We start from the raw sequence: 24,822 nt of genomic DNA, 5'->3' as shown, positions 1-24,822 counted from the left end.
ACACATATGTGTATGTGCATATATGTAGTCAATTGTCTCTTAAGATGACCTAAAAGCAATGACACCTCAATAATAATGAGTACAGCCACATGCCAAGTGGTTTTCAAATACCACCTCTACTAAAAATAACCGGGACTTCCTGATTTGGCGGGTGGAATGGTGATGATATGGGAAGTACACACTAAAATGTTTAGTGTGAAGAGGCATTGTGTCTGCAACTTGCTCTCAAATGTTAACAGTCGGTGAACTGGGGTGAAAGCATATGGGAGTTAGAATTCGCCACAAGTTTGAAATTATTTCAAAATACTGTATTAAAAAAAAAAAAAAAAAACAACCTCAAGGTCTGTTGTTCAGGAAGGAGAATCCTGACAGTGAGAGACAGCTAGCGGTCCCTGTTGGTCAGGCTTCACATCAGGCTGCTGTATCTGCATACCCTCCTTGTCTCTGTTCAGCTCTACAGTCATAATCCTTCTTCCCATGGTCGTGCTCTAGCTGTTTGCTTTAGCAACATCATACCTTTTCCTCTGGTTCATCAGTAAGATTCCAACCCACCTTATTTCCAAACCGGTCACGGTTACCACAGGCAATAACATTTTCAGGCAGATGAAAAGGTGTTTTCAACATCATAGTATCTGCACAGCAAAGAGCTTCCTGACACAAATCTGCTCTGAGGCAGAAACTGAGCAGGAGCAGAAGAATGGAAGCAACACGCCAAGAAAACTGGAGAACAACTCAGGCAAGGTGGGGAGCATGTGACAGCACAAAATATAGATGACAAAACAGAAGGGAGAGCAAGTTTTCAGAGCTACAGCCTTGGTGGACCTGTACAACAAGCACAGAGATCCACCACGAGCACAAACGACCTACCTGGACTTTGTATTTTTCCAGAAAGTCTAATCAATGAGTCTCTCAACTAGAATTCTAGATACTGCTCGTATCAATGTAACTTAGGTTTGCAGACCTAGCACTTACAGAAAAAAAAATAAAGACAATGGAAGAAAACATAATTCCTAGTTTCAAATCTACAGATTCTCTCCTCAATGACCTAAAGAAGGCTGGGCACTTAAATACTAATATCACAAACTGTGCTGTCATTTATAACATCTGTTCATGTCAGTTTATGATGAATAGCAATTGTGTCCAATGTTTATTATGAAGAAAGCATGCAGCTATTAATTCTAAAAATGAACACTTTGCCTCTTTCCACATTCAAATTCACAGTCCATAAACATATTCTGAATTCGTACCACTCTGAGCCTTGAACATCAAGATGACTAAAATAACAGTGCCCTCACTGAGTCCACAGGCTTGGGAAGGACAATGTAAACTAATAAAAAAAAAAACACCTATGATAAAAAATTGCTCACCATTTCTAGGTCTCCAAATGAAGTACCGAATCTCAGGTTATGTTTTTACTTATTTTACTGTGTTCTAAAGTTAGGAACCAAATAGGGAAACTGAACGCATGATAACTATGGGCTTCATCATTTATATATATCAAGCCATGTGTGATGGCTTATCACTTCAGTAAGTGGTTTCCAAGGCCTATGTCTGAGGTATATCAGAATACTTATGGCAATCTTAAATCAGAAATCCAGAACTAACTAATCAAAATCCCAAGAATCAGACCCAGAGTTCATTTAACAGTTTTTCAGTGGATTCTGATACACAGGTAAATTTGGGAACTTTTGACTTCAACAACCATCACTAATTCTACCAAGAGTGACCTTAGTCACTAAAACACTAGCTGGCAAGATAAAAATAAGTCCCTTGGCTGTGAAATTCACAAGATTGCTGATTAATTCATTTGAATATAATTAAACTGCTTCCTTGTACCCTGGGTTTGTGGACAGTGAGGAACCAAGATGTTTGCTGCAGCATCCATTATTGATGCCATTCCTTTCCAAAGGCTGTCCCTTTGACCTCTGTTTATCCCTCCTGGTCTCCTCTATGAGTTTATCGTTACTTGTTGTTATGTGCAATTACATCATGCTGAGTATGAGGACACCCCACAAGCTGTTAGCTATATTAACTTAATAATAGATTTCAGGGTGTGATTTCCAATTAATTTCATTTTCCATATGCACATGCAGCTCCATGGGAAGCCAGAATTATAGAGTAGCCATATGGTGCCTCATAAGTAACAATTAAAACTAATTTTCTATTCTTTGACACTAAAAAAAAAAAAGAAAATCATACGGTCTAAATGCCACAGAGAAAATTGAAACTGCAACAGCATCTGTAGCTCTCTAGAAAGAAGATGCCCCACTTTCCACAATTATGTCCCGACATTTCAGCTTCTAGCTTGGCAGTGGCTAGGTGAGGGCTGAGGTCCCGCCTGGCTTTCTGCCTGTTTGCTTCCTCACTGCTCTTCCCCTGGTGCAGTGTCTCACGGAAGCTGTGAGAAAGTGCTGGGCTGTCCATTTCACATCAGTGAGCTGGGCTGAAAGAACTGTTTCCTTTTGAAACAAGAGATTTCTGGTAGTAGAACTTTTCTACTGACCCATTTCTAAAAGGTGATGTCTGAAACAACGCTGCCATCTGCCCAAGCCAGGAGGAGAATACACAGTCCCACTGAAAGCAGGTGATTTTTTTCAAGCAGTGAAAATAATTGTTCTAGGCTGAGGAGGGCTGGGGAAAGAAATGATCCCTCTGGAAACTAAGGGGATGGCCCTTTTATACTTAGCATAGGGTATAACTTTGTCAATTCCTAAGGGTCCAAATTTGGCAGAATCGTCAGCTGGGAGGTTAAAACATAAAGCAAAACACAGCAAGACTGTTGAAGATAAACACTGTGACAGAAAACAAAAATCCTCAATTTTATTAGTCTTTCACTATTTTTGACTCTAAACTCATCAAATTTTTATGTGAGAACAACTTTGTCATAACAGCATCCTCCTCCTAGTTATATGTGAGGGCAATGCATGTGACTGCACTAGGCCCCCACACTTCTCATCACCACCTTCACCCCCGAGAGTAAGCCAGCCTCCACCACTAAAGGATAACCCCCAGTGACTTTCCAGCATCTCTTCTCAGTAACCCCAACATTCCTGAATTGTCATGCCCAGCTCTCTTCTCACGTCCCTGGAATAACAAACTCTTCTCTTCTTTCGAGTTACTAAATAGCAAAACCTCCATATTCCAGTCTTTGTGAACAGCCTTGAGATGTCCTAGGTGGCAGTGATAACTATTAATATTAGAAAAGGCAGTTTCCCCCACCTGGCCCCACTTTTTTCCCTTCCGCCCTCAGCTAAGCTCCTGGAGTGAATATAAAAACAGCACCACAAACATAAAATCAGCAAATTAATATTAACACAGTTGTATACTTTGCTCATCTAGGATGGGAGGCTTCTGACCCTGCCAGATGCTTGGAGAATATTTTTAAAATTCTCTTTGATAGCTAACCTTTTTTTTCTTTCCTACAAGGAATGATACAACCTTCTCAGTCATTTAGTATAATATTCAGCTTGTCTTATTCCCAGAGGCTATTTGCATCTTTTTTTAACGTCTCCTACAAATATAATGAGCAAAAATAATAAGCACCATGCCTTTTATTTTTTGTTATAAGAAGTTAATAACCACTAAACACAACTGTCATTCACCTGCCTGCTTGTGGACACTGATGAACACCAACAAGATGAAGCCAGTTCCTTGGTATATTTTGTTTCCTTGCATTAATTTCAGTTTAAACCCTGTCAATGTTAAGACAATATTTTATGTGGTATTTCACACTAAGCAAATATTAAGTTCTTGACAACTATTTTTCAAAACTCTTGTTGGCCAACAAAAAAAATAGCACAAAGCTTAACAGGTGCAGCACCCAACCTGCTCTGCTAACCATATAAACCAAAATGAGTTTGACAGATTAAGTGTATCTTCATATTCAAGCAAAAATAAATATTAAAAAAAAACAAATTTGATCAAACACCTCCCCCTTCAATATTCAATGATCTGTCATTTCCTCTGCTTCCCTTTTTTTTCTACTCTATTCCCACCACTTCCATGAAAACAACTCAAGAAATTCTTAGAGAATAACTATGTTTATCATGTGCATCCTGGGTTTCTATACTCCTCTTTTTATCATTTAAAATGCAGACAAATACACACGATACATACTTGGGCAAATAAACCCAGTGGTTGATAGTCTCTTATCACATTATAAGGGTTCCAAAACTCGATTTTTCCACTTTTTGAAGGTCACTCCTCTAATTATTGGGCTTCCCAGGTGGTGCAAAGGTACAGAATCCGCCTTCCAATGCAAGAGACACAAGAGGGACTTGGGTTCAACCCCTCGTGGGGAAGATCCTCTGGAGTACAAAACGGCAACCCTTTCCAGTATCCTTGCCTGGAAAATTACATGGACAGAGGAGCCTGGCAGGCGACAGTCCATGGGGTTGCAAAGAGTTGGACACGACTGAGTGTATACACACACTATTTATCAGTTATACACACACACAAACACACCGTATTTATCAGTCACCCAGGAGACTCACACACACGCACACACACACACACATCCATCCCCTATTTTCCAGTCATCCAGGAGACTCACACTCACTCACACACACACACACACACACACACACACACACCCTATTTATCAGTCATCCAGGACACACACACACACACACACACACCCTATTTATCAGTCATCCAGGACACACACACACACACACACACACACACACACACACACCCTATTTATCAGTCATCCAGGACACACACACACACACACCCTATTTATCAGTCATCCAGGAGACTCAGATCACACACACACACACACACACACACACACACACACACACACCCTATTTATCACACACACACCCTATTTATCAGTCATCCAGGAGACTCAGATCACACACACACACACACACACACACACACACACACACCCTATTTATCAGTCATCCAGGAGACTCAGATCACAGTTAGGCCTCAGGACTCGGTGAGACCAACATGTGGTTTCCACCAAGGTTTTAGTCCTGTTCCTACTCCCTGCCTCCATTGCCCTTTTCATTTTCTGTGGTAAGAAGAACATGTGAGTAAGAGGATGAGAAGCCATTGCTCATTAAATCCACCCTATCCCTTCAGTACCCTCCCTTTCAGCTGATGAGCAGAGCACAGACATTTTCACTGTAAACACCTCGCTGCATAATCTTCAGTACTGGAGATTTTCCTCCATGCTTGTCCTTTAAAGTGCACCCAAGGAACCCAAGTACCTCAATTACATGTAAAAAGGAAGCAGTACGATACTAATGGTCAAGAGCATAGCAAATTACACAAATGTTTTCAACATCAATTTCCTTGCTTGTAAGATGAAGGCAATATCTTTCACCTTATAAGGTGGCTGAAGAATTAAAATGTTCTGAGTTGGGAATTCCATGGTGGTCCACAGTTGAGAACCCACACTTCCACTGTAGGGAACACAGGATCAACTCCTGGTAGGGAACATATTAATAGCATCTCTCATGCCCAGCCACTGGTCAAAAACAAAAAAGGAAAACCAACTGACTTTTATAAACTGTTTCAATGTTCCAAGACAAGACCTGGCACAAACTAAGTGCTCAGCAGGTGGTGGCTCCTGCTACTGCTGTGAATATTACTCTCATTAGGCTAAGACGCGTGGTTTAGTAAAAGTGGTCCTCCCACGAACTGGAATACTACAAACTGGCAGAAAGGAATAAAGAAGCTCCTTACATAATGATCCTCAAGGCAGAAGATTGTTCCAGGAAAAATGGCAAAGTGCAGAACAGAATGTGTAATACTCTAACTTTCAGGCTGACCAGGCCTGGCAGAAGTACCTTCACAACCCGCATTTTCAAATACTAGCAGATGCTAGAAAAGTACTTCAGTTCAGTTCAGTCGCTCAGTCCTGTCCAATTCTTTGTGACCCCATGAATCGCAGCACGCCAGGCCGCCCTGTCCATCACAAACTCCCGGAGTTTACTCAAACTCATGTCCATTGAGTCGGTGATGCCATCCAGCCATCTCATGCTGTCATTCCCTTCTCCTCCTGCCCCCAATCCCTCCCAGCATCAGGGTCTTTTACAATGTGTCAGCTCTTCACATCAGGTGCCCAAAGTACTGGAAGTTGAGCTTCAGCATCAGTCGTTCCAATGAACACCCAGAACTGATCTCCTTTAGGATGGACTGACTGGACATCCTAGCAGTCCAAGGGACTCTCAAGAGTCTTCTCCAACACCACAGTTCAAAAGCATCAATTTTTCGGCACTCAGCTTTCTTCACAGTCCAACTCTCACATCCACACATGACCACTGGAAAAACCATAGCCTTGACTAGACGAACCTTTGTTGGCAAAGTAACGTCTCTGCTTTCTAATATGCTATCTAGGTTGGTCATAACTTTCCTTCCAAGGAGTAAGTGTCTTTTAATTTCATGGCTGCAATCACCATCTGCAGTGATTTTGGAGCCCCCAAAAATAAAGTCAGTCACTATTTCCACTGTTTCCCCATCTATTTACCATGAAGTGATGGGACAAGATGCCATGATCTTAGTTTTCTGAATGTTGAGCTTTAAGCCAACTTTTTCACTCTCCTCTTTCACTTTCATCAAGAGGCTTTTTAGTTCCTCTTCACTTTCTGCCATAAGGGTGGTGTCATCTGCATATCTGAGATTATTGATATTTCTCCCGGCAATCTTGATTCCAGTTTGTGTTTCTTCCAGCCCAGCATTTCTTATGATGTACTCTGCATATAAGTTAAATAAGCAGGGTGACAATATACAGCCTTGACGTACTCCTTTTCCTATCTGGAACCAGTCTGTTGTTCCATGTCCAGTTCTAACTGTTGCTTCCTGACCTGCATACAGGTTTCTCAAGAGGCAAGTCAGATGGTCTGGTATGCCCATCTCTTTCAGAATTTTACACAGTTAATTGTGATCCACACAGTCAAAGGCTTTGGCATAGTCAATAAAGCAGAAATTATGTTTTTCTGGAACTCTCTTGCTTTTTCAATGATCCAGCAGATGTTGGTAATTTGATCTCTGGTTCCTCTGCCTTTTCTAAAACCAGCTTGAACAGATGGAATTTCACAGTTCATGTATTGCTGAAGCCTAGCTTGGAGACTTTTCAGTATCACTTTACTATTCTGTGAAATGTGTGCAGTTGTGTCATAGTTTGAGCATTCTTTGGCATTGCCTTTCTTTAGGATTGGAATGAAAACTGACCTTTTCCAGTCCTGTAGCCACTGCTGAGTTTTCCAAATTTGCTGGCATATTGAGTGCAGCACTTTCACAGCATCATCTTTCAGGATTTGAAAGAGCTCAACTGGAATTCCATCACCTCCACTAGCTTTGTTCGTAGTGATGCTTCCTAAGGCCCACTTGACTTCACATTCCAGGATGTCTGGCTCTAGGTGAGTGTGAGTGATCACACCATCGTGATTATCTGGGTCATGAAGATCTTTTTTGTACAGTTCTTCTGTGTATCCTTGCCACCTCTTCTTAACATCTTCTGCTTCTGTTAGGTCCATACCATTTCTGTCCTTTATCGAACCCATCTTTGCATGAAATGTTCCCTTGGTATCTCTAATTTTCTTGAAGAGATCTCTAGTCTTTCCCATTCTGTTGTTTTCCTCTATTTCTTTGCATTGATCGCTGAGAAAGGCTTTCTTATCTCTCCTGGCTATTCTTTGGAACTCTGCATTCAGATGGGAATATCTTTCCTTTTCTCCTTTCCTTTTTGCTTCTCTTCTTTTCACAGCTATTTGTAAGGCATCCACAGACAACCATTTTGCCTTTTGCATTTCTTTTCCATGGGGATGGTCTTGATCCCTGTCTCCTGTACAATGTCATGAACCTGCATCCATAGTTCATCAGGCACTCTGTCTATCAGATCTAGTCTCTTAAATCTATTTCTCACTTCCACTATATAGTCACAAGGGATTTGATTAGGTCATACCTGAATGGTCTAGTGGTCTTCCCTACTTTCTTCAGTTTAAGTCTGAATTTGGCAATAAGGAGTTCATGATCTGAGGCACAGTCAGCTCCCAGTCTTGCTTTTGCTGACTGTATAGAGCTTTTTTCCATCTTTGGCTGCAAAGAATATAATCAATCTGATTCGCGGTGTTGACCACCTGGTGATGTCCATGTGTAGAGTCTTCTCTTGTGTTGTTGGAAGAGGGTGTTTGCTATGACCAGTGCATTCTCTTGGCACTCTATTAGCCTTTGCCTTGCTTCATTCCGTACTCCAAGATCAAATTTGCCTGTTACTCCAGGTGTTTCTTGACTTCCTACTTTTGCATTCCAGTCCTCTATAATGAAAAGGACATATTTGTTGGGTGTTAGTTCTAAAAGGTCTTGTAGGTCTTCATAGAACCATTCAACTTCAGCTTCTTCAGTGTTACTGGTTGGGGCATAGGCTTGGATTACCGTGATACTGAATGGTTTGCTTTGGAAATGAACAGAGATCATTCTGTCATTTTTGAGATTGCACCCAAATACTGCATTTTGGACTCTTTATTGACCATGATGGCTACTCCATTTCTTCTAAGGGACTCCTGCCCACAGTAGTAGATATAATGGCCAGGGGTGGCAGCCGAGAGGAGCAACCCCACATCTAAGGAGCGGCAGCTACTCCAGGCGGAGGAGGGCCGAGAGAAGCTACTCCACGTTCAAGGTCAGGAGGGGCGGCTCTGAGGAGATACCACTCATCCAAGGTAAGGAATAGCGGCTGGGCTTTGCTGGAGCAGCTGTAAAGAGACACCCCATGGCCAAGGTAAGAGAAACCCAAGTAATACGGTAGGTGCTGTGAGAGGGCATCAGAGGGCAGAAACACTGAAACCATAATCACAGAAAACCAGCCATCTGATCACATGGACCATGGTCTTGTCTAACTCAATGAAACTAAGCCATGCCATGTGGGGCCACCCAAGACGGATGGGTCATGGTGGAGAGAGCTGACAGAAAAGTACTAGTTGTCCCTGAAGTTTTCTTATGTGTGAAGGGATAAAGGGAAGAATAAGAAGGTGAAAACTTTAAGATTATAAATATATTTCCTACTAGAAAAACAGCATATCTGTAATGGCAATGTAATCTGACCAACCTCACATGTTTTTCCTTTGTGTAAACAGAGCACACTGCCAGCATCAGTCTCTGGACAGATTTCTTCTCCTTGGAACATTATATCTGAAGGTTGAGATTCCAGCATAGACACCATGTTGAGTTGATTTAAAGGGCTCACTGGGTTGTTTTTTTTATTTTCTGCTAGCATTCACTCCAGTATATATTTCATATTGGAACTTGATTTAGAGTTTCTGCAACCTACAAAGAAGTTTGCCAAAATAAGGAAGGAGTAAGTTGGCATGGCAGGTTATATTAGTGAAACTGGGAAGAAACCAACCACCACAGTCATAAACTCTATATTCACCATAATGAATAGCAGTTCCTAAATGAAATCTTCTCTTGTGGGTCCTTTACATTTCTGTCTCAACTATCAGGTTCAGAATCTGCACAGAACAGTCAGAGCTTGAAATCTTGGTACTCCAGTAGGAAAGTGTAACAACTTTTAAAAAAATAATCATTGACAGAAACACATACTGCTATTTGTAACCTTAGAGGAACATTTTTCCTTTGTAAACTATACCTTGCATTATAGTACTTCTTCCCACAGGATTTTTTTTTTAAAATAATGAACATGCATTAGATTTTCAAACTGTGGCCTAGGAAAATCAAAATAATGGAACCTAATGGAATCAGTCAAAATTATCTTAAATAGAAAGTGACATTACTGCCTTATTAAATATTTGTTATGTGCCAGGCACTATGCTGGGTGCTGGGGATAGTGAAGTAAATATAATAAACAAGGTCCTCGCTTTCACTGGGCTCATGTCCTAACTCCAATGGTGGGGGGTGGTTCATTCCACAAATAATTTCACAAACTATTTGATAAAGACATAGACATTCTTTAATAATTCCTGATTTTATGAAGAGTTAGCAATAAAAATTCTACTGAATATAGTATAGTTTTCTTTTTAATAGTCATTAAAATACAAATGCGCCATGTTTCTAAAAATATGACATGTATCACTGGTCACTGGCTCAAGTTCAAACCATTTAAGACCGGTATACAAAAAAATACCTCTCATAATTCATCAGCATAAGAAATCCCACTCCCCCAGAGAAGTCTTTCCAATTGATAGTTAAGGTTTGTAATCCTCCACCTTCCTACAATAACTTATCCATACTTCTACTATGGACTTATCTCACTGTACTAAAGTTATATCACCTTCTGTAACCTGGGAGCTCCTTGGGTGCAGACACTATGCTTCATTCGTGGTGTGTCACCAGAACCTTCCCCAGTGCCTGGCATGCTTCAGTCACTCAATACAGGGCTGCTGAATGCACGTGTGACAGAGGGTGAATGAAACCCTACAAGGCAGCTGTCACTCAATGTTCTCCATGGTTCCACAAAGCATATTCACTGCTTAAACCGGAAATGCTGAAAAATTTGTGTCCATCTCAGCTGTCGATCATATCTGAAAACCATTCCTTTCTCTTATCTTTGCTTTACTGAGGTGTACTCTATTCCAATTACTGTGGTGACAACCTTGGCTCCTTCAGTCAGAGAGAGAACAGCCTGCTAGAAGGAACCATACACCTGTCCACGCACGACAAGATTTCCAACTTAAAACAAGCATTTGTAGGGAGATGCTCCAGCGTCAAGCAGCTGATGAGCCTCTTTAATGAATTCTTTGATTCTCTGAAAATGGTGAACATTCCAATGTTCCCTGACCTTATAAAGTCATGTCTTTACCCCTCAGACTGTAAATTGAGAGTCAATTTAGAGAAATCAATCTGGAAATGCTACAGGAGGAAAATGGTTTAAAAAATTCTAATTCATCAACTGATGGACTTTATTATAATTATTATAATTACATTCGGGGAAACTGTTTTAAGAGGCATTTATCGTATACCATGTTAATATACAGGACTTCCCTGGTGGCTCAGATGGTAAAGCATCTGCCTACCATGTGGGAGACCCAGGTTCAAACCCTGGTTAGGGAAGATCCTCTGGAGAAGGAAATGGCAACCCACTCTAGTACTCTTGCCTGGAAAATCCCATGGACGAAGGAGTGTGGTAGGCTACAGTTCACGGGGTCACAGAGAGTCGGACACGGCTGAGCGACTTCACTTTCACTTTCATGTTAATATACAGACTACAATTTACATAAACTATGATCAAATTTTCTGAAACAAGGCTATATGAAAATAGTTACTATATGTACATACTTGCATACAGAAAAACAAAAAAGGCCAACTAAATTATTATCTCTCAGTGCACAAGAAAAATAAGTTAAGTCCTACTTCCTTCCTCATAATTCTCTCTGGTTTCAAATTTTTTCTACCAGGACCAAGCATTACTTATAGAAATTCTGAAAATAATGTACTTTTTTAAATTAAAAAGTGCATGTCCCTAACAGATAATTATACTAGATTTCTGCAAAGTAACATTTTTTCCACAATCATTCACTATTATACTTTTTCTACTTTTAATTGAATTGTATTCATTAAAAACACATATACAAATGAGCCACTATGATTCTCTTCATAGCAAATACAATGAATTTTTAAGAAATTTGAAAGATACAATTATCTAGGATTTTAAAGATTAATGGTTACATTTATAATTATGAATTTCTTACATTCTTCATTTTTAATGCCGCATAGCTACAATATATTTAACATCTTTTGGATAGGAGGAAGAAATATCAATGAAATTATACTTTTAAATATAAGGTAGTACTGCATTTAACTAAGACAGAACTATGCTTCTTTTGTTAAGAGTGTCAAGACTGAAAGAGTAATCCAAAAACATTTTGACAATCTTTGGGTTCATATCACTCTTTATTCCCACTCCCAGAGAAGGAAATTCTAGTCTCTTTTTAATTTATTCCATTTGGAAAGAGTTCACTTAAAGTCCACCAAGAGAGATGGGACCCAAATGCAGCATCCCAGCTTGCCCTCTGTTGAGACTGTCAGTTTTTTCTTTTGATCTTTCTTTGCACTTGAAGAACCTAAAATTGATTTTTTCCCAGTTGAACCAAAGTAGGGGAGGGGCAATGTCTTATTAAAAGATTCTTTATTCCCCTAGCATAAACCATCTTCTTTATTTATACACAAAGAAAATCTGTCTTTCTGTTCTTGAGAACATGCTTTCAGAAACTATTCCTCGGGAAAGTTAACTCAATTGACTTAACACCAAAAAGTGAAAGGGAGAAATGAAAAGATGATAATGACAACACGACTAGCCGCCTCAGCACAGAAGAAAGACGAGTGTTGATTAGCTCTCTCAAGAATAGTTGGCACAAATGAAACTCCATCAAAACGTAAAGCATGGGCACCTTAGAGGTCAGCCTTCCGTGACTATTGTACCTGAGATGGAGACTATGGCCAAAAAAGAACCTGCATCTGTCTCTGAACATTTTTTAACTTGAGGGAAAAAAAATCACTGCTGGGCTTAAATATGTTAAAGAAAATGGTATTCATGTTAACACAAAGGCAACAGATTAAGGAGAATCCAAAGGGATCCCTCAAACGAGAAAAAAGGGTGGGACGCAGTTTTCCAACAAATGGTGGAACACAGCCAGCTACAACTCTGAAGGAAAATCAAATAAAATTTAAAGTAGTAAAGAATGAAAAATAAAGTCTAAAAATCAATATGATTCTTTGCTCCTAATGTAAGCCTGAGATTCCACAGCCACAAAAAAAGAGGCAAATGAGAGAAAATGTGAGGAAATGTAAGGAAAACATTTTGGTCTTACAGAAAGCTTAAGTGACTTCTTTCTCTTCTCTCTCTTTTTTTAACTATATTTTATTTTTTTAGAGCAGTTTTAGGTTCACAGTAAAACTGACCAGAAGGTACAGAGATTTCCCATATACGTCCTGTCCTTACACGTACACAGCCTCAGTGTTATCAACATTCCCCAACCAGAGTACTACTACCTTTGTTAAAACTGATATACCCTACCAACTGATGAACCCAATCAAGAGAAACATCATAATCACCCCAAGTCCATAGTTTACATTAGAGTTTATTGTTGGTGTTGGATATATCCTGTGGATTCGGACAAATGTTTCCATCATCATACTATCATACAAAATAGTTTCATTACCCTAAAAAATCCTTTGTATTCCATCTGATCATGTTTTCCTCCCTGCTAGATGCTGGCAACCACTAATCTTTTGTTTCAAAAATTGTGCCTTTCCCATAATGTCATACAGTTGGAGTCACATAGTATATAGCCTTTTCAGACTGACTTCTTCTATTTAGTATTATGCATTTAAGTTTCCTCCATGTCTTTTCATGGCTTAATAGCTCATTTCCTTTTAGGGCTAAAAAATATTCTGCTGTCTGAATATTCTACAGTTTATTTATCCATTCATCTACTGAAGAATACCCTGGCTGCTCCCAAGTTTTGGCAATTATGAATAAGGTGCTATAAACATCCATGGGTAAGTTTTTGAAAGGACAAGTGACTTCTTTTTTAAGGAAATATCACAAATATTTTCTGAATGCAAAGTGTGAATCCTTAAAATTATCTGGCCTCTTTCTTCCAAGAGCAGCAAGCTTTTAAAAATAAATACTGAAAGCACTCAGATCAAACTTAGACCTATTTAGGGAAAACATTTCTAAATCTGAACAAAGATTATGGAAGCTAAAATTATATTAGAAGCATATTTAGGAATGATGACCAGACTGTCAAATTTTTCCAATTATGATCCCTAAACCTACATGGGATCCAGAAATTATCAAAGTTACTAAAGCAAATGCATTAATTCTCTCCTTTCATGATTCATTAGTTGAATCATTTAAGAAATGAGGTTAATAAAAATCTCAAAATATTCCTAAGGATATCCTAGATGAGAATTTTTTAACTCTTAATACAAAATCTCTCTGGTGCTCATGGAACTTCCTATTAATTTGTTACAACTGTCTATTAAGATGCCTACCTACCCATCTTGACTGCAGCTTTTAAGCATATAAGCATCAAAGAAAACTCAGTATTTTTCATATCTAATCATATTTACTTTAGCCAGGAGTTGTGGGGGCAAAGCTGTTGCCCATCAATGAGAGAGCAACAAGGCTGCCCCCGTAAATTCAGAAGGCAGGGTTGCCACTCGAGTGGGCTCAGAGGACAGGGCATCATCAAAACAAGGAAGATTATTCTTGACCATTAAAATCTAACAGAATTTGCCCTGTTAGGTTTTGAATCTGATTGGAACCCATGATCCCTTTCTTCATCCCAACTTCTCCCTTTGGAATGGGAACTTCTAGCCTATGCCTGTCCTACCATAGTGTTTTGGAAGAAGATAACTTGCCTGGTTTCAAAGGTTCATAGTCAGGAATTTTGCCTCAAGATAAATCATACTGAAGAGTCTCACTCATGGCTGATACAGATACTTAAATGAACTCTTGGTCTTAGAGTTTATGTTAGAATGATACATTTGGGGTTGATGGGATGTATCTTTTACATAAAAGAAGGCCATGAATTTGGGGATGTGGAAGACTAGAGGACAGAAAGTCAGAGGCTGAATTGTGTCCCTGGCAAAATTTATACGCTAAAGTCCCAACCTCAGTCCCACAGAAAATAACTGTTTTAGAAATAAGGCCTTTCAAGAGGTGATTAAGTTAAAATGAAGCCATGAGAGTAGAGCCCTAATTCATTACAATTAGTATCCTTATAAAAAGGAGACACCATGGATGGGTGGGCACAGAGACAAGACTGCGCGAGAATATAGTAAGAAGGTGACCTGTAAGCTTCAGAGAGAAGCCTCAGAATGAAATCAACCTTGTCAACACTTCACTCTTACTTACATTTCCAGCCTCCAAAATCATGAAAAATAAACTGCTTTTCTTTAAGCCACCCAGTCAACAGCATTTTATTGTGGCAGACCTACTAAACCAAAATACCTGCCATTTATTCCATCCGAAAATTGCTCCTGGCTGAGAATACATGCCCTCCGACAACAAGAGTACATGCCATCATTTTCTCAGGGGTTGTGTTGTTCAGTTTGGCTTTACCCAAAGAGTGGTCTGTGTTTTGTCTTCAGCTTCCAGGAAGTAATCTATGTCATATCTGATGGAGTGTCTCTGTTCAGGAGGCGGGTTGTTAGGATTGTCTTAGGGTAAGGGCTGGCCATGCCAGGAAAAACCAACAATATGATTCAGTGTGGGAGATTTGAGTCACACAGAGGCTGAGACCAATCATACGGGCAACCACACAACTACTTAATTAAGCCTACACAACAGAGCTTCAATAAAAACGCTGACCACCAAACTGAAGCCATCATCACGGACTGGCAATACTTTGTGTCATGTCACACATTAACGCTGGGATGGTAGTGTGTGCTGACTCTATAGGGAAATGACAAAGGAATTTCATGTATGGAACCTTCCCAAACTCTGCTTTATTCATGTCTTCCTTTGCCTGCTTTATATCCATATCCTTTCCCTGTATGCCTAACACCTTTTAGTGAGATCTGTGTGTCCTCTTAGCAAACCAACAAATCTGAGAGTAGTTTCTGGAAACCCTCAAACTTGGAAGTTGGTGTCAGAATTAAAGACACTCATGGAGACTGTACCCTCTAATTCTGCACTTTGGCTAACTCCAGGTAGAAATGAAGCTTCAGATATTACCACTGCAGTAACAATTTTTTCTAAGTGCCCAAAACCATTAATTATGATTTCCTTCAGTATATACCACAGCAAAATGTAAGCTAATAGTTACAGTGGTTCTGAACTCAGGGTGATTCTGTCCCTCAGAGGATATCTGACAATGTCTGGACACATTTTTGGTGGTCTCAACTTAGGGATGCTACTAAATTCTAGGAGTAGAGGCTAGGGATGTTACTAAACATCTTACAAAGCACAGCAACACCCCCCCACAACAAAAGATTACCCAATCCAAAGTGTCAATGGTCTCAATTTTGAAAACCCCTGCTTTAGACCCTTGAGAGTGTCAGGATGAAACCCCAGATCTGAGATGACAATTCTAGAAATAGTGAGGAGACAGCACCTAAATTCCAAGGGTCAGTGTTCAAATGCCCATTCCATATAAACCACCATGATTTGACATTGGGCAAACTTCTAAGCCTTTGGCCCTCAATTTCCTAATTTGTAAAATGAAATTAGTGATTACAGTTTATCCCTTATAATTATTTACAGAAGATATAAAGTCATATATTAAAATAATTTAGCAAAGTTTTTAGACCAAAGTAAGCACTGGTTTAATGTTCACTCTATGTCACTTAATCTTCCTTGTATGATGAAACCATTAAAAAAAATTTTAATGACTAGAACACTGGGAAAATCAGGTTTATAAATCAGCTTCTTCTTAATTTGTTGCAGAACAGATAGATGGCTTCTTGGTGTCATAAATATGAGCTGCCAAAAAATTATTTTTCTATGTAAAATCTGTCTTCTCTGTCCATGACCCTTTTTTCCTCTCTTTGCTTTCATTACCATCACACATAGTAGATTTTCCTGGTGCCCATTTTATATCAAGAAACAAAGTTTATATCACACATGAGAAATACTCTAGAAGCAATGACAAAGAAAATAAACCAAGCAATTCAATAATGACACTGATGGGCAGTCAGTTGAACATAAGCACCTGTTAAATTCAACCAACAGTTAAGCAACTCCCTACTATAAGACAATCTCCCAGAAAATTACAAATTGATCAATACTTGAAATGATTAAGGGCACAGACCTGTGCATGTTATGTCTGAGAACTAAAAAGGTTTCATTTGTTTGCTTTTGGCTCTGTCTCTCCCACCACCCTCTATGATAAAGTGAACTCCTCAGACAAGAAGCATAACTTCTCCCTCTCAAGCCCAAAAACCTAACACCACACCTGGCATGCTGGATGTGTTAACTCATATGTTTTGGATGGATAAGAGAACAAATGTAAAGATGGCCAAATAGATGTATAAAAGCAAATGGAGGAACACACAGAAGAATGAATAAATGAATAATTAAAAGGAAAATGTGTTCCCTTGCTATTTTGACACCAAAGTGGTATGTGGATGTGACCCTAACTATAAATAACCTGATTATTTACCAATCAACAGAATGGCAGAGAGCAAAACTCAACAAAATCACAGATCAAGTTTTGTTTTCATGACAGATTCACTGAATTTAGAGAGACACTGTTCATTCATAACCCAGAGACTCTCTTTGAAGGAAGAAACAGACTATGCTAGGATACAGTTTGTACAAAGCAAAACACCAAAGTATTTCATGTTGTTATTCAGCCACTCAGTCATATTCGACTCTTTGCAACTCTGTGGACTATAGCCTGTCAGGCTCCAAGGATTTCCCAGGCAATAATATTGGAGTGGGTGTGTACTACTAAATAATCTGTAAATTTTTCAGAGAAAAAAGGTAGACAGGAAATTTTCCTGATTCTGGAATCGAACAGAGTTTTAAGAAGTGTTTCCCATTCACAAGTATGTTGAAACATTCTCCTCTTTAAATAGTAAATAGATGGATTTAGATAAACACATTTAAATTCCCAGAGCAATCTTGAGGAGTTGCGACAGTTTGGGAAAATGTCAAGAACATCCTCTGCTTGAGAAAACTGCTCTGCTATGTACAATGGAGATTACCTCAAGGAAAATAGAAACCTTCTCAAAGAACCTTACTGAGTGTCTCATTTTTCCCAACTGTTGATTTTAGAGAATTTCAGTTGAGAGTTACTTCTCCCTGCCAACTAAAAATAAATATCTCATACCAACTGGGTTGGGGGTACAGCATACAGGTTGAGAAGACAGAAAACACTTAATCCATTCTAAGGATTAATAACCAAATTGATCAAATGAACTTTTATTAACAATACCGTAACAGTGATTTTAAAAAGAGACAAAAACTCACCATGGATGTCACCTGAGTGACCCAACCCAGGTGGATGGTAAAGAATTAAGTTAACTACAGCAGTAAAGAGTAAAGTTCACTTTGTGCTAAAAATAAGCTGTTAACAAGAGAGTTTACACTGGAGAAAATTAAAGAACAGTTGAAAAAGAGCCCATGTTGAACATAACATAAACAAAAATAAAACAAGTAGTATACTTTGAGATATCCAACGTCAAAAATAAAGACTTTTACAAGAACAAGTTATACTCTTCATTACAAAAGAATTAGGACTCAGAACAATTTGGTTATTAATTTTAAGTAGAATTAAGACCTAGACAAAGTTAGATTGAGTTTAAGTAAAAGAACACATGGGAAATAAATGACATGTGAGAAGAAAATCTAACTTCAACATTAACTTTTCATAGCTACTAAATGTTAACTAAAAGACATTATTATTATAGAGCAGAGACTCAAAATCTGGCGGCATTAAAATCAATGATACCTAAAATAACTTCTTTTGATGCTCAGGGCAAAAATCTGACAGGCAAGAAGCTGCACCAAAGCTTCTGGTTTGACTGGATCTTTCCCTTCTAGTAATAGCAGGAATGGGAAGAGAGAGAATTATGCAATCAGGGTGGCCAGACACAGCTCTGCTCTAGAGGGCAAGCCACATTACAGTCTAACCAGCCATTATGCTAGATATTTTACATACACTTTCTCTGTTCTACCTTAAGTAATAGAATCAAATCTCCATTTTCCCAAAGAACCAAAGGCCAAAATTAAAGGTAGTCCTTTATTTTAAGAACAACTGGAGGAAGGGAAAGGAGAATGACCCATCAAATGTGATTTTTAAAAAAATAAATAGATCATCAACCAACTGAACAAAACTTGGTGACAGTGAATGGAGGAAGGAAAGACCAGTGGGTTATTATTTTTTACTCTTCCTTTCTCTTTGTGCTTTTCTTTCTGATATAGTCATAAAATAACATTATTAGGTTGCACCACTTCAAAATCACAAGTCTACTTTTCATTAAGATGATTAATATATATATTGCTATACAATTATTTATGCAATTAATATACACTACTTGTAATGAATAGTACAAAATCAATAATACAATCAACACACATAATATAAATTTCATGCATATATAATTTTAAAAGCTATTTTTGTACACAAGAGGTAAAAAATTGAGTCACCTCATCAAGAATAAGAGCTTGCGTCTGTAGAAATTACCTAGTAACAATAAATATTTACACAAAATAATGGTGGCATTTTATGCTTTCAAGACATCTTAGATGGGCTTCTCTAAAAAACAAGAGCAAAAATAAACAAATGGGACCTAATTAAACTTCAAAGCTTTTGCGCAACAAAGGAAACTATAAGCAAGGTGAAAAGACAGCCCTCAGATTGGGAAAAAATAGTAGTAAATGAAGCAACAGACAAAGGATTAATCTCAAAAATATACAAGCAACTCCTGCAGCTCAAGTCCAGAAAAATAAATGACCCAATCAAAAAATGGGCCAAAGAACTAAACAGACATTTCTCCAAAGAAGACATACAGATGGCTAACAAACACTTGAAAAGATGCTCAACATCACTCATTATCAGAGAAATGCAAATCAAAACCACAATGAGGTACCATTACACGTCAGTCAGGATGGCTGCTATCCAAAAGTCTACAAGCAATAAATGCTGGAGAGGGTGTGGAGAAAAGGGAACCCTCTTACACTGTTGGTGGGAATGCAAACTAACACAGCCACTATGGAAAACAGTGTGGAGATTTCTTAAAAAACTGGAATTAGAACTGCCATATGACCCAGCAGTCCCACTTCTGGGCATACACACCGATGAATCCAGATCTGAAAGAGACATGTGCACCCCAATGTTCATCGCAGCACTGTTTATAATAGCCAGGACATGGAAGCAACCTAGATGCCCATCAGCAGACGAATGGATAAGGAAGCTATGGTACATATACACCATGGAATATTACTCAGCCATTAAAAAGAATTCATTTGAATCAGTTCTAATGAAATGGATGAAACTGGAGCCCATCATACAGAGTGAAGTAATCCAGAAAGATAAAGACCAATATAGTATATACGGATATAGTATATAGTATACAGTATATATAGTATATAGCATATATATGGAATTTAGAAAGATGGTAACGATAACCCTATACACAAAACAGAAAGAGACACAGATGTACAGAACAGACTTTTGGACTCTGTGAGAGAAGGCGAGGGTGGGATGTTTCGAGAGAACAGTATCGAAACATGTATATTATCTAGGGTGAAACAGATCACCAGCCCAGGCTGGATGCATGAGACAAGTGCTCAGGCCTGGTGCACTGGGAAGACCCAGAGGAATCGGGTGGAGAGGGAGGTGGGAGGGGGGATCGGGATGGGGAATACATGTAAATCCATGGTTGATTCATGTCAATGTATGACAAAAACCACTACAATATTGTAAAGTAATTAGCCTCCAACTAATAAATGGAAAAAAAATAGAAAAAATAAATAAAAATAAAAAACTAGAGCATATTTTTAAAAACATATGCAAAGTGAATTTTGTATTTGAAGGTAGAATATCAGGGTAGCCAGGGTGAGAAGAACTGGGCAGCAAGTTAGGCATGCAGGAAAGGAATCCAAAGTGGCAGCTGCCAAGGTGGCCAGTGCTTCTGCTGGATGGCTGGCCATGGAGAATAGATGTCTCCAGAGAGACCACAGGTATCACTGTGTCTGGGAATAGGCCATGCGGGAGGAGGAAGGGATGAGACGGGGCAGAAAAGCAGAGCAAGGGATTTATCTGCAGGCTTCCTTGGTCTTCCATCTCCTTTCTTTTACTGGTTAAAGTTTGCCAAAAGTTGGTGGGAGGAGCCTGAGCCTCAGAAGGTCTGGTGTGATTCAGCTTGGGCCTCGGAGGAGACAAGCATTCACTCAGGCCCACAGCATGAGGAGGTACAGGGGAGGCTGAGCCTCTGTGAAAATGTCTGAGAATTCCTGCCCTTGCATAAAATCCTGAGGTTCGTCCACGGTACTTTCTAAAATTTGATGTTCTCCAAAGACTAAAACTCAAATCATGAAATCCTAAAATGTTCTTTAAAAGAAGTAATTAAAAGTTTCAGTTGTATGTAACATCCAAATGTATATTAAAGCTGAACATAAAATAAAATTATTGCTTCTCATTAACAGATCCTTTTACAATTGAGTTTTCAGTAGAATAAAGGATCCAAGTTCACAATTTATAAATCAGGGCAAAATCAGGCAATTACAAGATTAAGAGTAGAAGAATTTAGAATGTCAAGTGGCATTAATTTAAGTGAGGAATATGTTCTCTACACCTAACTTAATTAATGACAAGAGCTCAGAGAACTTTGTTTTTCTGAGATGAAACCTGAAATTGGATGAGACTGACACAGTAATCACTGCTTAATACCTCACCATTTAGAACAAAAGGCTTTATTTCTCATCACTTAGAAAAAAAAAAACCTTATCATTCATACTGTATGTAATATAAAGTTAAGGGGAAAAAAATCTGAATAGATTTTAATAAATTTATTGTGGCTAAATCCCAAACCAAGACACCTTCAAAGGGGATCCCTGGTACATTTTACAGGCAGTAAGGATCGTACACTTAGAAACAAGCAGTTCCACTCCTGCAGCAATTAACACCTGAGTGAACATGGATCCACAGACTAAGGGTGTTCACAGCAGGGGTGTTCATAAAAGAGGAACACAGGCATCCTAAATGCCTAAGAAACAGGATTGGTTAGATAAGGTAAAGTGTAGCTAATAATGATTTTGTATATATTTATAGTGTAGAGCGTTACTCCCTCATCATGGATACCTATCATGACTTAAGTGAAATGAAAAGTTAGGTACATTATAAGCCACATTTTGTGGCTAAGTATATGCACTTACACATTCATACCTCATTCTGGAAGGCCATAAATCAAACTGACAACAGTGGAAAGTTCCGGGGGGCATAATTCCACTTGATCTTTTTTTTTAATTGAGGGGAAAAAGGGCTAAATAAATTAATTTAAAGATAATGAAAGATATAAAGTAGCTATATTTATTATTTAACTCAAAATTTGCTGAGTGCTCCTCAGAGGACACTAAGAGACACATACAGACTAGCCAAAGTACTGAGTCCAGAAATGAAGCCTAAGATACCAGACCACTAGCAGAGACACCCTTTCGATTAACAATTAAGATTAGCTCCACTTGTAGGGTCACAATGCATGGATTACAAAATCTGAAACTGATTCATCTTTTATAAACTTACCATTGGTCAGTTGTGAACACAACTGAGCTGAGTATTACAGAGTGCCAATCATGATTTTGCAACTGAGTTGTCAGAAAGGAAAAAAAAATGTCTGCTGTACTTGGAAATGCCAAGTGTAACCCAATAAATGTCAAATAAAATTGAATTGCTTGTGGAAACTTATAGGTGCATGAACAGGAAACCTGGGCAAGACCCTCTGAAAATGAGATCCCATGTATTTGGTTGAGTGTGTGCTCCTGAAACCAAAGCTTTCCCCCCTCCACCGTATCTTGCACAGTAAACCCTGTTAACTGCCTCTAAAGAGTATTTTATCCTTTAAATACATGGTTGCCCAGCCCCTTTCTAATAAACACATTTCTCATACATATATCCCTGTGCACTGACACAGGGGAGTTAGTAAGGCATTTAACCAATGTTGCTTAACACCATCTTTAGATGTCCCCACAGCAGTTTTCAAGAGCAAACTCCAAATATTCAACTAAACTAGTAAGGCACAAGACCAAAAGTACTTAGTGCACAGCTGTCTCCTCCTAAAAAGGATCGTGGCAACCACACGTGGCACAAAATAGACTGGGTTCAACTTAATATACTCTCCCATATTTCTTTGTCAAAAGGATTGGGAGGTCTGTCAATCACAAGTGACTTGCCCAAAACACTTTTTCTTTAAGAGAATAAATGTTAAGTATGTTTCTAAAAGAGACGGGCATGCAATAAATTAATAACTCTGATTCTGCTTGCATCCTCATTTGGTCCCTCTAAAGGCCTAATTCAGCATTACCAGAGGATCCTTGCAAAATATCATGTTATTGCTCCATTCAAAACCACTGCAAAGTTTCTTAAAGTAGGAACTTACCATTTGACCCAGCAATTCCATCCTAGGAACCTACTCTCTTAAGTTTTCTATTGCTGTTGTAACAGATACAATAAACATAATATTTTAAAAGAGCATTCATTTATTATCTCACAGTGTTTGTGGGTCTGAGGTCAAGCACAGTGTGGAAGGATCTCATCTGGCTAAAACCAAGATATTAGCCAGGACTGTGATACTCATTGGGCTTCCCAGGTGGCACTAGTGGTAAAGAACCCACCTGCCAATGCAGGAGACCCAAGAGACATGAGTTCAATCCCTGGGTAAGGAAGATCCCCTGAGGAGGATATGGCAACCCACTCCACTATTCCTGCCTGGAGAATCCCATGGACAGAGAAGCCTGGTAGAATACAGTCCATAGGGTCTCAAAGCATTGAACATGACTGAAGCGACTTTGCACACACACATGCATGATACTGATTCAAGGATCGGGGTCAATTTCCAAGTTCACTGGTTATTGGCAGAACTGGGTGCCTTACATTCATTCATTGGATGAGGTCTTCATTTCCTTGACATATGATCCTTAATCCTCAAGCCGACAATACTGCATCAAATCCTTCTGATTGTTCCAATCTTTGAATTCCTCTAATTTCCTCTTTGGCTTTTAAGGGTTCATGTGACCACATGGGGGCGGAAGCCTCACTACAAACAAAGCTAGTGGAGGTGATGGAATTCCAGTTGAGCTATTTCAAATCCTGAAAGATGATGCTGTCAAAATGCTATACTCAATGTGCCTGCAAATTTGGAAAACTCAGCAGTGGCCACAGGACTGGAAAAGGTCAGTTTTCATCCCAATCCCAAAGAAAGGCAATGCCAAAGAACGCTCAAACTACCACACAATTGCACTCATCTCACACACTAGTAAAGTAATGCTCAAAATTCTCCAAGCCAGGCTTCAGCAATACGTGAACCGTGAACTTCCAGATGTTCAAGCTGGTTTTAGAAAAGGCAGAGGAACCAGAGATCAAATTGCCAATATCTGCTGGATCATCGAAAAAGCAAGAGAATTCCAGAAAAACACCTATTTCTGCCACTGACTAGGCCAAAGCCTTTGACTGTGTGGATCACAATAAACAGCGGAAAATTCTTAAAGAGATGGAACACCAGACCATCCGACCTGCCTCTTGAGAAACCTGTATGCAGGTCAGGAAGCAACAGTAAGAACTGGACATGGAACAACAGACTGATTCCAGATAGGAAAAGGAGTACATCAAGGCTGTATATTGTCACCCTGCTTATTTAACTTATATGCAGAGTACATCATGAGAAATGCTGGGATGGAAGAAACACAAGCTAGAATGAAGATTGCCAGGAGAAATATCAATAATCTCAGATATGCAGATGATACCACCCTTATGGCAGAAAATCAAGAAGAACTAAAAAGCCTCTTGATGAAAGTGAAAGAAGAGAGTAAAAATTTGGCTTAAAGCTCTACATTCAGAAAACTAAGATCAAGGCATCCGGTCCATCACTTCATGGCAAATAAACGGGGAAATAGTAGAAACAGCACCTGACTTTATTTTTTTGGGCTCCAAAATCACTGCAGATGGTGACTGCAGTCATGAAATTAAAAGACGCTTATTCCTTAGAAGGAAAATTATGACCAACCTAGACAGCATATTAAAAAGCAGAGACATTACTTTGCCAACAAAGGTCCGTCTAGTCAAGGCTATGGTTTTTCCAGTAGACATGTATGGATGTCAGAGTTGGACTATATAAGAGCACCAAGGAATTGATGCTTTTGAACTGTGGTGTTGAAGAAGATTCTTGAGAGTCCCTCAG

At 39.0% G+C, this 24,822-nt stretch overlaps 1 protein-coding gene and 1 non-coding gene across 2 annotated transcripts in view; one reads left to right on the top strand and one right to left on the bottom strand.

The window, feature by feature from the left end:
• The window catches only part of SUCLG2 (succinate-CoA ligase GDP-forming subunit beta), a 264,516-nt gene that overhangs the window by 151,046 nt on the left and 88,648 nt on the right, over nt 1–24,822 (bottom strand). The window lies entirely within an intron of this gene.
• TRNAG-ACC (transfer RNA glycine (anticodon ACC)) lies at nt 10,954–11,025 on the top strand. Its single transcript has one exon. It is a non-coding gene; the product is annotated as a tRNA-Gly (tRNA).

The sequence above is a fragment of the Muntiacus reevesi genome, chromosome 4, assembly GCF_963930625.1.
Source record: "Muntiacus reevesi chromosome 4, mMunRee1.1, whole genome shotgun sequence".
NCBI classification, from domain to species: Eukaryota; Metazoa; Chordata; class Mammalia; order Artiodactyla; family Cervidae; genus Muntiacus; species Muntiacus reevesi.
The sequence above is the reverse complement of the archived record's forward strand: the minus strand, read 5'-3'. Positions and strand labels throughout refer to the sequence as shown.